Source organism: Myodes glareolus, chromosome 4, assembly GCF_982192425.1.
Source record: "Myodes glareolus chromosome 4, mMyoGla1.1, whole genome shotgun sequence".
Taxonomy (NCBI): Eukaryota; Metazoa; Chordata; class Mammalia; order Rodentia; family Cricetidae; genus Myodes; species Myodes glareolus.
The window spans coordinates 85,183,513-85,198,642 of record NC_142029.1 but is presented as its reverse complement, the minus strand read 5'-3'; the positions used below and the strand labels follow the sequence as shown (position 1 = coordinate 85,198,642).

The 15,130-nt window shown below is 35.6% G+C and overlaps 1 protein-coding gene across 5 annotated transcripts in view; it reads left to right on the top strand.

The window, feature by feature from the left end:
* The window catches only part of Peak1 (pseudopodium enriched atypical kinase 1), a 209,360-nt gene that overhangs the window by 91,075 nt on the left and 103,155 nt on the right, over nt 1-15,130 (top strand). For all 5 annotated transcript variants that reach the window (XM_048416724.3, XM_048416726.3, XM_048416723.3 and 2 more), the window contains one exon: nt 6,850-7,007. The gene's annotated coding sequence lies outside the window, so the exon portion shown is untranslated. The remainder of the gene's footprint in view (nt 1-6,849; nt 7,008-15,130) is intronic.

The window sequence follows — 15,130 nt, the reverse complement described above, 5'->3', positions numbered from 1 at the left end:
TAACATAATTAAAATACTACTTTATATGTTGTTGCTTGCTAACTCTCTATTTCCTTATTCTCCCCAGGTTGATACTTTTCTGGTTACGAATCACAGTTTTACTCCTCTTAGAAGATCCAGTAGTTTCCATTAAATGACAAAAATCTATGAATTTTATATTCCAATGTTTTAAAACTTGTTTCTTTAAAGAACATTGGACTTTCCCTATAAGACAATTTGCTAATTGCACACTGGTTTGTTCCTTCATAGACTTTCTAGTCTCAGATGGCTTCCACACATGTGCAGAGTGGTCATCTTTTCTAAGGCTTCTTTCGCCATTTCTGTGATGTGACCTGTTTGGGGTCCTCCTGATTGCTTTGTATATCCAATAAGGTTTTCCCCATCATACTAGAGAGAATTTGTTGATTTTTCTGCCCAATATCAGCTTTGAAAATCATTTGCATTTTTACTCTTATATATTTCCTTGGAATCTCATCCTTTCAGGAAATGCTACCCTTCTTATGCAAAAGTATTTATGTATCTGACACTCAGAGAACCTGGTTCCGATTGCAAGAACTCTGTGAAGCTCTGCTACAGAATTTCCAGCCATCTTGGCCTGTTTGCCTTTTCTGCTAATTCAACCGGACTGTGAGACTGCTGTTCTTCCTCACCATGTAGTTAGTGGAAATTGCTTCCTGCCTGAGAACTGTCTGTTTCCTCTTTCTCCGCGTTAGTGGTCTTCATGACTGTTTGAAATGGCCTTTTCCTGTATTCTGTGCTGTATGGTGGTCGTTTGCAGCAGGAAGACCGTTCTGGACATGTTTATTCTCTCACGGTCAAAAGCAGAGGTCACATCATTCCACAGTGAACTTTAACATTTTTGCAGAATCCCATAGCTGTCAAAAAAACTCTGTTATCTTCATTGTTGCTATGAATATCTTGTGTCTACTGTGGAAAATAGTACTTATATTTCACCTCAAGAACCCATCACAACTTTAAATCGGGACTGGACAGAAAAAAAAATGTTTCATACCTAAAAACCGTTATAAATCAAGGAAAAAGTTTTCTTGAGAATTTAAAACTGACTATATATTATTGGAAAATAACTGTAAAATATAAAAATTCTGTAAATAAAAAATAGTATTTAATGTTTTCATAAAAATGTAAAGGATTATAGTGTCAGGGGAAAGGACTAAAGTAAACTATTTGATCTAGAGTTTAATTTATTTAGTCTTTTATACAATATAATTTGATCATGTTTCCCCCACACACTCCTCCCACATTTTCTCTACCTGCTTACCCTCCTAACTTCATGTTCTCTGTGTGTGTGTCGCTGTCTCTCACTCTCTTATTCTATCCAAAGAACAAAAAACAAAAAGAAAAAAGAAAAGGAAAAGGAAAATTAAAACAAAAACCCACGAAAGAACCAATGAAGGCCCTTAGTATTTTAAAATATATTCCTGTGATGTTAGCGGGTAGAGATATTGAACTCAGATTATGTCAGGAATTGGCAAACACTAGGCTTCGCAGAGAGTTAATTTACTATGCTTTCATAACTCCTCACCCTTATATAATTCAAAAGCAACCATAGATGAGGCATAAACAAAGGAGCTGGCTGTGTTCTTAGGAGACCGACCATATTTATAGACAATGAAATTCAAGTCTCATATAATTTTGGTGCTCAAAATACTTTCATTTTACCTTTTCCAATTGTTTTAAAATAAAAAAACTATTTTCAGCTTCCAGACTATAAATAAACAGGTAGAAAGTCAGGTTTGTTCATAGCTCATGACTTTGACAATGCCTGCTTGGTCTGATTAAAGTTTCCAGTTGGGTCCCCAGTAGATTGATGCATTGTATTTCAGTTGTGATATTTTTATTTAAACTTATTCCCTATTATTAAGTTGAATAGTAAAGTAAAACATGTTTGGACCTGTAGACTTTTGAGAGAAAGTATAGTGCCAAAGGTTATATCAGAAGATGGGCATAATGGCATAAGCTTGCATTCCCAGCTTCTCAGGCTGAGCTGAGGACTTTGATATCAACCTGAGCAGCATAGTGAGCCAGTCAATCTCTGTCTGCTGTCTCTGTCTGTCTGTCTGTCTCTGTCTCTGTCTCTCTCTGTCTCTCTCTCTCTCTCTCTCTCTCTATCGCTCTCTCTCTATCTCACACACACACACACACACACACACACACACATACCAAACAAAAAATTGCAAACTAAAGAATTGGCACTGACATCTAGTTCATCTCTCTACCAGTTTGCACGTTGTCTCTTTATAATCATGCCAGACTAGATTCCTTCCCCTGGGTTGTGTTTCAGTGTGCCTATCACTACTGTTCTGAAATTAGTAATGTGCATATTCTAAATTTAGTTGTCATGTTAGTTACTTTTGTCATTGCAGTGGCAAAATACATAGTGAAAGCTGCCTAAGGAAGCCAGAGCTTATTTTGGCTCATTTTTGAGGGTATAATCCATTGTGTCAGGGAAGGAATGATGGCAGAAGCATTTGGCGGCTGTTACATTGCATCCTCTGCTAAGAAGAGAGGTGAATTCTGGTGCTCAGTTCACTTTTGATCCAGAACCCCACTCCTTAGAATGAGGACACAGATGTTTTGAGTAGGTCTTACCACCTCAGTTAACCCATTCTAGAAATTTCCTTACAGGTCTGTCTCCTAGGTGATTCTGCATCTGTTGAGTTGTCATGGCAACCACTGCTAACCATCACAGTTATTTTGTGCTGAAGTTGACCTGGGTTTAATGAACAAAAAGTTCTCTTTCATATATGATTTTTAACTTCATATTAATTGCACTTACAAGATTCTGGATTACTCTTAACTTTTCAGTCCTGGACCAAATCTTCCTTTCCTCATTGCCTGCTCTTCTGGAATGTCTTCCACATAGTTCTGTTGGCCTGTTAGAAAAGAAAATATATTGAAAAGCCTTGGCTATCCTGAACTAATTTTGTAGATCAGTCTGACCTTGAACTCAGAGATCTGCCTCCCTGTGCCTCTTGAGCGCCACCACTACCTGATTTACAATATGTCTCAAACAGAGTTAATATTTATGGTATTCTGTCCATAAGGTTTATTCAAGTCACACTTTTGAGAGCATAATTTGTCATTACTATCTTGTAACATGTATGTCTTGCATACAAAATTCTTATATAATGGTTTCCACTTATATTTGGTTCATTTTCTTCAGTTCCAACTTGTGTATCAGTTAATTGAAAGGCTTTTTTGAATGCATTGTCCAAAAATTGCATATTCAGCTGGCTATGTTGGCTCATGCTTATAATCCCAGCACTTTAGAGGCGAAGGCAGAGGCAGAAGGATAACTATTAGTTCAAGACCAGCTTGGTCTACATAGTGAGTTCTAAGATAGCCTAGAATTGCATAATGAAGTCATATCATAAAAACTTTAAACAAATACATAATGAGCCTCCATCTTGTAATTTATACTTTGACACCAATTTTATTTTTTCAGAGCATTTATTACCATTGGAAACTTGTCATGTTGTTGTCCTGTTCCTCCTCCACTCCTTCTTCTTTAAAATATAACTATGAAAGGAAAGTTTGTGTCTTTTCTTAAAACACTGACTTTAACCACATTGGTTCAAAGTATGTAATTTATTTATATGTGGTTAGATGTAAGATGAATTTGCTGTCTAATTTGCATTGATATCTAATATGTAATTTATTTATATGTGGTTAGATGAAAAAAAGAATTTGCTGTTTAATTTGCATTGATATCTAATATGCTAACATGTGTTATAAATCGTCAAACAGCACAGTTCAAAATAACTGTCCACAGAAATGCGTATTCTTCAATTATTTTAGAACTGACAGGGTTTATTTTATATTTTTCTGTTTTATAACATACCTTCACAAACAAGTTACAAAATATCTGTTTCCTGAATCACATAAGAGTAACTTACTTTGATCCATTACCTCTGAATACTTTCAAGCAGTTGTTCTCAACTTGTGGGTCATGACCCCCTTGACAAACTTATATCTCGGAAAATATTTACGTTACAATTCATAACATTAGCAAAATTACAGTTCTGAAATAGCAACAAAATAATTTTATTGTTGGGGTCACCACAACATAAGGAACCGTATTAAAGGGTTTCCACATAGTGAGGTTGAGAACCACTGCTTTAGAGTGTATTTTCTATAAAGATGTTATTGCACATATACAATTATATAATAACAACATTTTCATGATCTAGATTTTTAACTCTACATTTATAGGTTACTCCTGTACAACTCTGTACAAATTCTGGAATTTGGTGCTGTAACTCCCCAGAAATCAGGGAGCCTGAAAAATTTACATAAAAATTCCTTTTAATTCATTGAATGTTCAGATATGGAATTTGAGACCTTCCAAGATAGAGTAGTTTTTGTTTTTGTTTTTAAAATGCAACAGATTTTCCAATTCAAGCTCAGAAATGTTCTACTTTAGAAGTAAATGTTATGTCCAAGGCTTTAAAGACTTATCTCTGAATTAAGGGAAAAATTTAAAAATATCCTTTTTAATAAGATAAAACTAAGTTCTCAGAACCTGAAGGTATCTAGAACTAGTGTTTACTGTACTTTAGAAGAGAAGTGAGCATCATTCAAAGAAAGATAAAGTCTAGGGTGACTGCAGCTTATCACCCTCATTGTTCCATCTATATTAGAAATTTCTATACTTGTGATGAAACAGGAATAAATTATCAATGAAGACAAAAGAACAATCTAAATGTTGAAGTCAGTAAGCAATAACTAAAAACTCAGTATGGTTAAGCTTAGAATAGGGCCTATGAAATGTCTCAGTGGTTAAAGATGCTTGCTGCCAATCCTGAAGACTTGAGTTCAATACCTGGCACCCGTTAGTAGAAAGAAAGAACAGACTTCTGCACATTCTTCTTTGACCTCCACATCCAAACTCTGGAAAAGATGAAAGAAGGGGAACCAGTCCCACAAAAATGTTCTCTGGACTCTACTGCTCAGCTGTATTTTGCATCCCTTTATTTTGACACGGGGTTTCACTATGCCACTAATGGTAGGCCCAGACTCAAGCCTTGAACTTGAAGTCTTTTTTCCTCAGTGTCTTCAGTAGTGGCAGTACCACATCCACCTTTAAAAAGGTCTTACCTTAAAAAATCTGTTTTCAAAGAAGGTATCCTATGGGAAAAAAAGATAAAACAAATACAAATTAGGACAAATAAAAAATTAGGTAGTCCATTGTCAATATATAAGTATACTATTAAAATGCTAAGAATTTTTAAATTGAGAGACATGGTATTAGGTAGAAACTTGGTTCTATGGAAGAGATGAAATGTAAAAGGTCTTTTTGTATTTTGTTAAAAGACAGCTGACTGGTTTTATAATGCATATAGAATTTAATATGTGATTGCAGTATTAAAAGGAGAATTAAAGTATATGACAGATATTTCAAGATTCTGATTTGCTTGTTAATAACTTTAAATAAATTGTGATAATTTGAGAATGCATATTGTGATCTATATGCCATTAAATTAAAGCACTGAAAAATATTTTACTGAAACTAAGGCAATGAAAGATAAATAAAACAAATAAGGAACAGAAACAAAAGAAATAGGAAACATTTAAATGGTATTTTTGAACCCACGCATTTCAATATTTACATTAAACATAAATGGACCAAACTCTCCATTAAGAGTCAGTTTTAGAGTACATGAAGATTTAATATCCTAACTAACCTATCTAGAAATCAGACATTTGAAGTGAGAAAATTGAATTAAAATTTTTAGTACTTTCTATTTTGTATTTGGGAGTGAATTAGATTATATTATAATAGGTCGTCTGCAAGTCCAAGAATAAATTAATCAGCAAAAATAATTTGGGGAACTTACAGGCAGGTACTGTAGGAGTAGCTGAAACCTACCCTTGGGGAATTATTTTTCTGTCTCTATGTACTTTTTCTTACTCAATCTTAAAACTAAAAGTAACATAAAGTGCATTTTTCTTTTCTAAGGATTTACAGTGGAAAAAAGACTAAATAATTTTGATATTGTTCTTCAAGACTTAAATATTTGGTAATTCCTACATACTGCTCAATATTGTGTCACTTTAATGTTATAAACACTATAAAATACATTACGAATAACATAGCTGTGTTCAGTTTATATAGCATTTGATAGACTACTTTCCAAAACTTCTCTTTTTTTAAAGTTCTTTTTAAATTTTGATATGTATTGGAGGATTTAATCTTATACTGTAGAAGCATAATCAGGAATCATTTCTATTTTAGTTGTAAGCCTAGCCTCTAACAGCTGAGCAGTCTCCCAAGCCCCAGGAATCACTTTAGAGTGATAATATTCATCTTTCAGTTTCTCCTCTAGTCATTTTTCTTTATTGGTGTTGTGCAAAAACCATATTGGGGATTTCGCCAGTTTAGAACTCTTAAACTGGATTCCCAAAAGTCATAAGTAGGTAAAAAAAATATTGTAATTTTGTATCTTCAGCCTGTTCATAAATACATTTTATCCTTGAATTTCAAATTGCTAAGTGGCTAATTAAATATTTGCATTTGGAGATAGCTGGAGCAAATATTTCCCAGTCAATAAATACTAACATGTTTCTTGTAAAAATGAGTCTCAGAACAATCAAATGAAATTTTACAAAATCTTTAACATCAGTATTCTTTAGGTTCTTTAAGATACTTGGTTTGTAAGTATGATGGGAGTTCTCAAGTGTGTGAGGTTTTGTCTCCACCTAAATAAGGAAGTTACTCAACTCCTGGATGAGGATAAAATTCAGAATATCCAAAGGCAAAGAAACAAATTCGATGTATTTTAAATTACTTGACCCTTCAGCTTATGTGTTTATTTTTTTCTCTTGCAGGAAACACTGGTACCTTTAGAATACAGGAATGAGAGGCAAGGAAGAAAGGCCATTCATCATAAGAAGATTTGAATCACTTTGAAATTTTAAAGAAATGTAACACTTGCTGCTAAACTATCTTGGTCACCAGAAGGAACAAAGAGCTTCAGAGTTAAATGGTAACCAGACTTCTCATATCATTGTCCACAAACGTTTTAGGGCACTAGAAAGGACTCCTTTTTAAGTTTGAATATTGGCCAGACAACTGCCAAACTATGGAAGAAACTGGTTTTTTGTTTGTTTGTTTTTCCCAATTTTGGTTTTGTTTTTTTTTTGAGACAGGGTTTCTCAGCGTAGCCTTGGCTGTCCTGGAACTTGCTCTGTTGATGAGGCTGACCTTGAATTCACAGAGATCCGCCCTGATTGGTATACACCAAGTCTCAAAAAAAAAAAAAAAGAAAAGAAAATATGATAGTCGCTAGTTTTATAATCATCATTAGTTCTGTGATAGCAATCAGTTTCCCTGCTTTGGTGCTGGAGTTGGCCCAGTGTGTAACTGGATGTTCACTCCACCATTGGCAGGCATCCCCAGCCTGGATTTTTTTTTTTTTTTGCTTTGTTTTGAGATGGGGTGTGTGTGTGTGTGTGTGTGTGTGTGTGTGTGTGTGTGTGTGTGTGTGTGTGTGTGTGATTTAAAGCTGGTTTTGAACTCCTGTCTTCTGAGTGCCCCATCACTGCTAGGGGTGTGTGTGTGTGTGTGTGTGTGTGTGTGTGTGTGTGTATGTTTGTGTGTGTGTGAGAGAGAGATTTAAAGCTGGTTTTGAACTCCTGTCTTCTGAGTGCCCCATCACCGCTAGGTGCAACTCTCTTTTAAGGAGATAATTAGTAGTATTCCACAACGAGAATAAGAAATGAGCCCAATAAGGGTTATGGAAATAAGAGAGAAAGGGATTATTTCTATACTGTGGCTTTTGGTAGAAACAAACAAGAAATGTGGCACAGTCAGAAAACTGCTCTTATTATTTATTTACCTACTTACTTATTTTTGAGATAGGGTCTCGTTATGTAGCTTTGGCTGGCATGGAACTCTAAATTCTGGGATTAAAGGCATGAGCCATCATTCCCAACTAGAAAATAAATAAATAAGTAAAGGTGTACACCACCGCCTCTGCCCGGCTAGGAAATTGGTTATCTCACAGCTTAACAGTAAAGATCTTTCTTAATGCTTGTTCAAAAGAATTATTAGGTCCTTTACTCCCGCTTCTTTCAAGAACATAAACTTAATGGAAAGGAATATGGTAGATATTGTCTGTCATTCAAACATGTTTCCCTTTCCAACAAAAAAGCCCAATGCCTTAAAGATTTATGCACAATTACCTTCTGAGTTTTATTTTAGTTTCCTTACTTGATATCAGATCTGTTCTTTTCATGTGTGAAGTTATAATTTCATATTTATTTTCTTTTTGACCCTTTCTACCTTTAAAAAACAATACAGCATCCAGAATAGAAAGAAAGATTTGGAGAGACTGTGATGTTTTTCTTCTTTTGATATTTAAAAGATTGTTAGATAGAGGTCAAGCAAGGCTGAGAACAAGCAAGGCTGGAAAGACTTGGGATAATCAGTTTCTTAACTTTTGATCTTAGGCCAAAATTGTTTGAATGCATATTTATAAAGATTCATATATTTACAGCTTCTTATGGTGTCTGAACCATAACTTTGGATGTCATCTGTGGATACAAGTGGGTGTTTGCGTATGTGTTCCCACAGTTGACATCAGATCTACCTCAGGATTCTTCACCTTACTTATGGAGCATTGCTCTTGTTTCATTTCTATTGTTGTATTAAAATACCCTGGCAAACCAACCTAGGGGAGAAAGGGTTTATTTTAAGTCCTCAGTTTCAAGTAAGAGTCCATCATTGCAGGAACTTGAAGTAGCCAATCACATCCACAATCTAAAGCAGAGAGAAAATCAACACACACATTCTTATGCTCAGCTCACGTTCTCCAGTGTTACACAGTTCAGGATCTCCCTGCTTAGAGAATAATGCCACCCCTCAGTGGGTAGTTTTTCTACCTCAATTAATGGACAGAGATATGCACACAGGCTAGCATGACCTGGACAGTTTCAGAAACTGTGTTCCCAGGAGATTCTAGATGATGTCAGTTTGTTGATTAAAATTTAACTTCCACAGGCAGTGTTTATCAGTTGAACCCAGATCTTGCCAGTTCGTTGGGGCTAGCTAGCTGGTTGGCCTTGTGTTTGCCTCCCAAGCGTTGGGATTATAGGAGAGCTGCCACACCTATACAACATTTATGTGGGCATTCTGAACATGAATGTAGGTCTTCATGCTTACAGAGCAAATGCCCTAACAACTGAGTAGTCTCTCTAGTCCCTAACTGTAATTTTTATTCACTGGTTGTCATTTGATTTTGATGGTAACCATTTGTTTGCTTGAGCAAGGGAGTGGGTCTAGTCAATTAATCTCGTTTACTAATACTTCCTTGCTGTTGAATGCAACGAATGTGAAAAGCTGATCAATTGACGGTATTACGTACTAGTCCTGATGATTCTAAGAAATATAGGACTTGTTTTAAGGAAATTATTTAAGTTCATAAATATTATTTAAGTTCATAAATCTTGCAACAAAGCATGAATGGATGTTCTAATTACTCTTTCCTGCACTGCTTTTAAGAAAATTCTCTAGTTCTACTTAAAGTTAGAGCTTCTATATGATCTTGTCTTTCGTACTTATATAGTCACATTCATCCCTTTGTAAATGTCCAGTTAATTCTTTCTAGTCTTAACCATTATTTAAAAAAACAAAACAAAACACTGAAAGTTCTAGAGAACAACCTTCCAAATACAACTACAAACCAAAGTGCTCAGGGTTCGTGCATTCAGGTGTAATAATACATGAGAAACAATTAGATTTGCTCCATTATTAAAGTAAGTTTATTATATTTTAGTATATCTAAAATATAATTTTTAATCATTACCAAATGAAAACCATACAACATTGTCACATTTTATTGTGATATGTTTGCCATGTTTTAGATAATTCTTAATGCTATTCACATCCATTTCTGAATGTTTTTAAATAACTTTGGGTGGGATCATTAAAATTCAGTGTCAGGTGTGCATTTCTACTCACTAGTTGCCATATTTTAAACTACTGGATTTGTTGTCATGGTTAAAGTATTAAAAGGGAACAGTTTAACACTTTACTTTTCTATAAAGTGAAGCAAAAGAATTAGGTTATTTGTTCCATTTACCCCAATGTCTAGGAGATACCTAGAGTTAAAGACTATATATATATATATATATATATATAGTATCTTTTTGGCCTATATAAGCCACATGTCTCAAGTCTACAGTCTAAAAAGATTTGAATAAGACTGAGTTATACAGTTCTCAGAATTCTACCTTACCTAAAAAGAAATTTAGGTTTTCAGTTGAATAAACTATTATGGCCCCTTTTTAGAAGATAAAACGTAAAGGATGACATTCTAATTCCGTAATATTAAGGTTAAAGTTCAGTCAAACTTGACTTTAATGCTCAAGCTAAGTCAAGCATCCAGTTTTAAGTTTCTTCCATTAGCTGTGAGCTGTATCCTTATGGATGGGTGGAAGAAGAGTACATTGAAAAGATCTGTCTGCCCAGAACTGTAAAGCCTGACAGGCCTTGAAAGCATCCACTGCAGTACTCCAACTAGGAAAACCAACCATATAAAAGGAAGCCTGTGTTTAATTTGCCCAGTAAAAACTACTTAAAATAATAGTAACTAGTGTTATTGAATGCTTACCAGATGTCAAGCATTAGCATCGGCTTTTAATATGTTTTATGTTAGTTGCCTTTCTATTGTTGTGATAAAACCCCATTGTCCAAGACAGCTCAGAACCGAAAGAGTTTATTAGGACTTATGGTTTCAGAGAGAGTTCATGATGGCAGAGTGAAGACAGCAGGACAAGCAGGACTCATATCTTTAACACAAATAGAAATCCTTGAGAACAGCCTTGAAATAGCAGTCCTTAAATTCTCAAAGTCTGTCTCCAGTGACATACTTCCTCCAATAAGGCCACACCTCCTTAGCCTTCCCCAAGGAGTGCCACCAAATATTCCAATGGCAGGGACTATGGGTGACATTTTTTATTGTAAAAATTCTTTTCAGGCAGTGTATTCTGATCACAGTTTCCCCTCCTCCAACTGCTCTCAGATCCTCCCCACCTCCTCACCACACAACTCCTTGACTTAACTTTCTCTGTCTCTTAAGAAAACAAATGGGCAAACAAACAAGCCAGAATAATTATAGTAAAAAGAAATGCACACACAGAAAACAAAGTCTCTAACAATACAAAATTGGAAACCATAATATACTGCCACAATGCCAGTAAAATAAACAAAAAATGCCCGAACAAAGTAATGTGAGTAAAACAGTCTAAAAAAATTACCAGGGTTTGTTTTGTGTCGGCTCTCTGCTTCTGGGCATGGAGCCTACTCTTAAGTGTGGCTGATATACACAGTGAGACTTCATTGGAGCGAGCTAATTTTTCCTTTCCAAGTGAATGTCAATTGGAGATAGCTTCTTGGTTAGGGGTGAAAGCCTGTGCCTGCCTCTCCCTCTCAGCACTGGGACCTGTTCTGTGCAGGCCTTGTTCTGCTGCCGCAGTCCAAATTCATATGGGCATCAGGCTCGATGTATCTGGGAGACACTGTTTTCTTGGAGTCATCGATACCCTCTGGCACTTCCAGACTTTCTGCCTCCTCTGCTGTATAGCTCCCTGAGCCCGGAGGGAAGGAATTTGATGAAGACATCTCATTTAGTAGTGTTCCAAAATCCTTTACTCTCTGCACACTGAGGACGTCTTATTCAAACCAGCACATTCTGCTTTGGTCTGATCGGGTTGTTTTTAAAAGAAAATGCCTATCTCTATAACGACTTACAAAGAACAGAAAATTATCTCTCCCACTTCTGAAGGCAAGAAAGTCTATGATAAAGGCACTCATTGACTAGACTCTTGTGTGAGAGTGTCTATCTTGGCTCATAAATAGTTTCTTTCCCTGTATCCTTACAAAAGGCACAAACAAGTTTTCTAGGGTTTCTTGTCTAAGGGTACTAATCCATTCATCAGGACGCTACCCTCCTGACCTAATTACCTGTCAAAGGCCTCACTTCAATTACCAAAACATTGTCAGCTTAGAATACTGGAAAGATCTAAATGTTGATTCTGTGCATTAGTCTTAACTCTCATGACCCTCCTTGACTTGGGTGTTACTGAAGAGTTCATTTTTACTTTTATGGGAAACTTATTGTCAAAGAAGTTTATTGAATTGACTACCATCAAATGACTAACTAAAGACAGATCTAGATCTGCCTGACTCCATACCCTGAACTCTAAGCCGCAAGCAAGTTTACTCTAGTTTGACTTTATTCTACTTTGTAAAGATCTAAGCAGAACCTACAGAAACTACAGTTGTTTGTTCTTACCTAGTTGTGCATAACGAGACAGTATTGCTATTAACGACGTTGTTATTGCAAATCAGTAAACCCTCATGAAGGTGTATAGTTGGTTTTTTGCAGCATCTATTTTATTTTATCAACAACTTAAGATTTTTCTTTCATCAATAACTTATACATACTCAGTATGTATAACTATGGAATATTATCTTAACTGTGGACAGTTGGGAAAGATAATCACCAGAATGTCAATAATGCTGAGTAACAGGCCTGTGGCTGTTGTATATTCCTTATAACATTACAGAACTTTTTAGTGCTTTGCATCCAGCTTGTGCTTTAAATATCATAAAAGCTATGTTATTTTTATCTCATATACAAATAGAACAAAAAAGTCAGTGATATTCTCTAAGTCAGTAGTGGAGATATGCACTTGAGTTATGCCTTTGTTCTTGCTACATAGAGAGCCACTGATGTCTTAAATCTCTCTGTGGTTTGGAAGAATGTGACCCTATCATTCTTTAGTTTTCATATGTATTTTTCCAGACTTTTGTTGGCAAACAACCACATCCATGGGCATATCTACTCTTAAGTTTTTGAAATTCTTTACTGCTGGAATAATTGCATTAGAAATAATTTGCAGTAGAGTAAATTACCAAGAGATGAATGTATCATATAGAAAGTCTGCTTCCATGCTTGCATGGCCAGCAAGACGATGCTGGATAGTACTGTGTAGTAAGACTGCTGTGCTGCTGTGGGAACAGTTCACCTCTGAGAACAGCGTGGTAAAATGGCCCCGACGTTGGGTATTTCTCTGGACAGGTTTTGAGGGTTTGGTTTTGATGGGTTTTTTTTTTGTTATTATTTTTAGTTTTCTTTAGAAATGATTTCACTTAGTGCCTAACTCAGGAAAGGTGTGTTGGACAAAGGTCAGGACTTGCAGCAATTGTGACCAAGATGATTAATGTGGATGTTAAGAACACATTTTCAACTTTTGATTCATTGTTCCAGCTTTAATTAACAGTAAATGCTGAAGCTGATTACAATCAGAATGTCTCTGAACGTGTGAGTGATGGAAGAGCAGAATAAATGCAGACACCACTCACTTAATTTCTGTTTGAAGGGAAAGTCATTCTCCATTTTAATTTTTTCTTTCACTATTTTATGTGTATGTTTGTATGCCGTGTGCATGCCGATGCCTGTGAGGGGCAGAGGAGAGCGTTTGGTCCCCTTACAGATGGTTGTAAGTCACTGTCGGTGCTAGGAATCAAACCCAGGTACTCTGGCAAAAGAGCCATCTCTTGTAATCACTAAACCATTTCTCCAGCTTATCCTCCATCTTTTTAGATGGTGAAATATTGTAGATGTGCAAAAATTCTGGTAATTACACAGACTATTCATTTTCAACCCCAATAGTACTTTAATTTTGAAGTAATGTCCATGTATTAGGAGCTAAATAAAGTAGGAGAGAAATCTCGTTATCATTCTGGTTTATACCTTTTTAAATAATAACAATTCTGGTACTTGGTCATCACAGCAAAAGCCATCTAAAAATGCCAATTACAGAAATGAAAAGAAGCTTATCACTAACAAAACTTCTTTTTCTTGGAGTCAGTCCTGGCTTTTACTTCCTTATATTGGTTTGCTATATAAAAAAAGAAAAACAAACAAGCAAGCAAAAAAATACAATTAGGTGCTATAGCACACACTAATGATGTATTATAGGTCTTTGTACACCTTGTACCAAAAGGGAAACAAAACACAGAGCCTTTGTTTTGATGAAAAGAGGAGGAAATGCCATCAGTTTCTTTATTTTCAGTTTGATTTTTTTTTTTTGGCCTGATTTTTCTTTTGTATTCCACTGTACATCTGCCAAGAAAGTAAAGGCACCAAGACTTCTGGATACTTATGCAATCTTGCCCAATTATCAGGCAGGTATTCACAAACCAAAACAGCCCCAGTGAGATTCTATTTCACACTGGCGAGGAGAGCTATAATAACAAAGGCTTCAGTTATCATTCCTTTTGATGTGTGATGAAGGAAGACTGAAGGAAATAAGCTTTGGCAGGAACTTAAAGAAGTTTGAGCCTTATGTATTGCTAATGAAAATATGAAATGTTTGTCATTGGTGTTTCTTCACACACAAAGGTAAGTGTGGAATTGCTGTGTGACACAGCTGTTCTGATGTTTGGTGCACATGAAAAAATATTGAAACCAGTCTCAAACATTTTACACAAATGTTTATAGCAGTAGTATTCACCAAAACCAACAAAAAGGAAATCACAAGAGTTGTCTGTCTACCAGTAGTTGATTGAGTTAACTAGTGGTAAATTAGTACAGAACAATATCTAAAAAATCCTTAACTCTGTAGAAAATAAGGTCTCATGTGGTTCACACTGACCTAGAACTTCCCTTCCTTGATCTTGCCAAAGATGATCTGAACTTCTGCTACTCCTGCCTCTACTTACTGAGTGTTGGAATTACAGACAATTGCCACATCACCTGCTCTTTTTAGTTCTAGTGATCAAACCTAGGGTGTCATTTATTCGAAATAAATGTTCTACCAACTTCGTTCTTTTTCCAGTCCTAGCAGCCTACTTCTAAATGATCCATGGGTCCAAGAAAAACTCAAAAGGGAATTATAAAATATTCTTAATTTCATGAAAAGGAAACCTCAGCATCTCAAAATTGTGAGATATTGCTGAAGCGCTGTGAGATTTCAAGCATTAAGTGCCTAATTAGCAAAGTAAAAGGGACTCAAGCTAAGACTTAAGTGTTTATGCTATGAAAATAGAAAAAGCTGAAAAATTATACCCAGAGCAATTTAGGAAGGAATTAATGAAGGA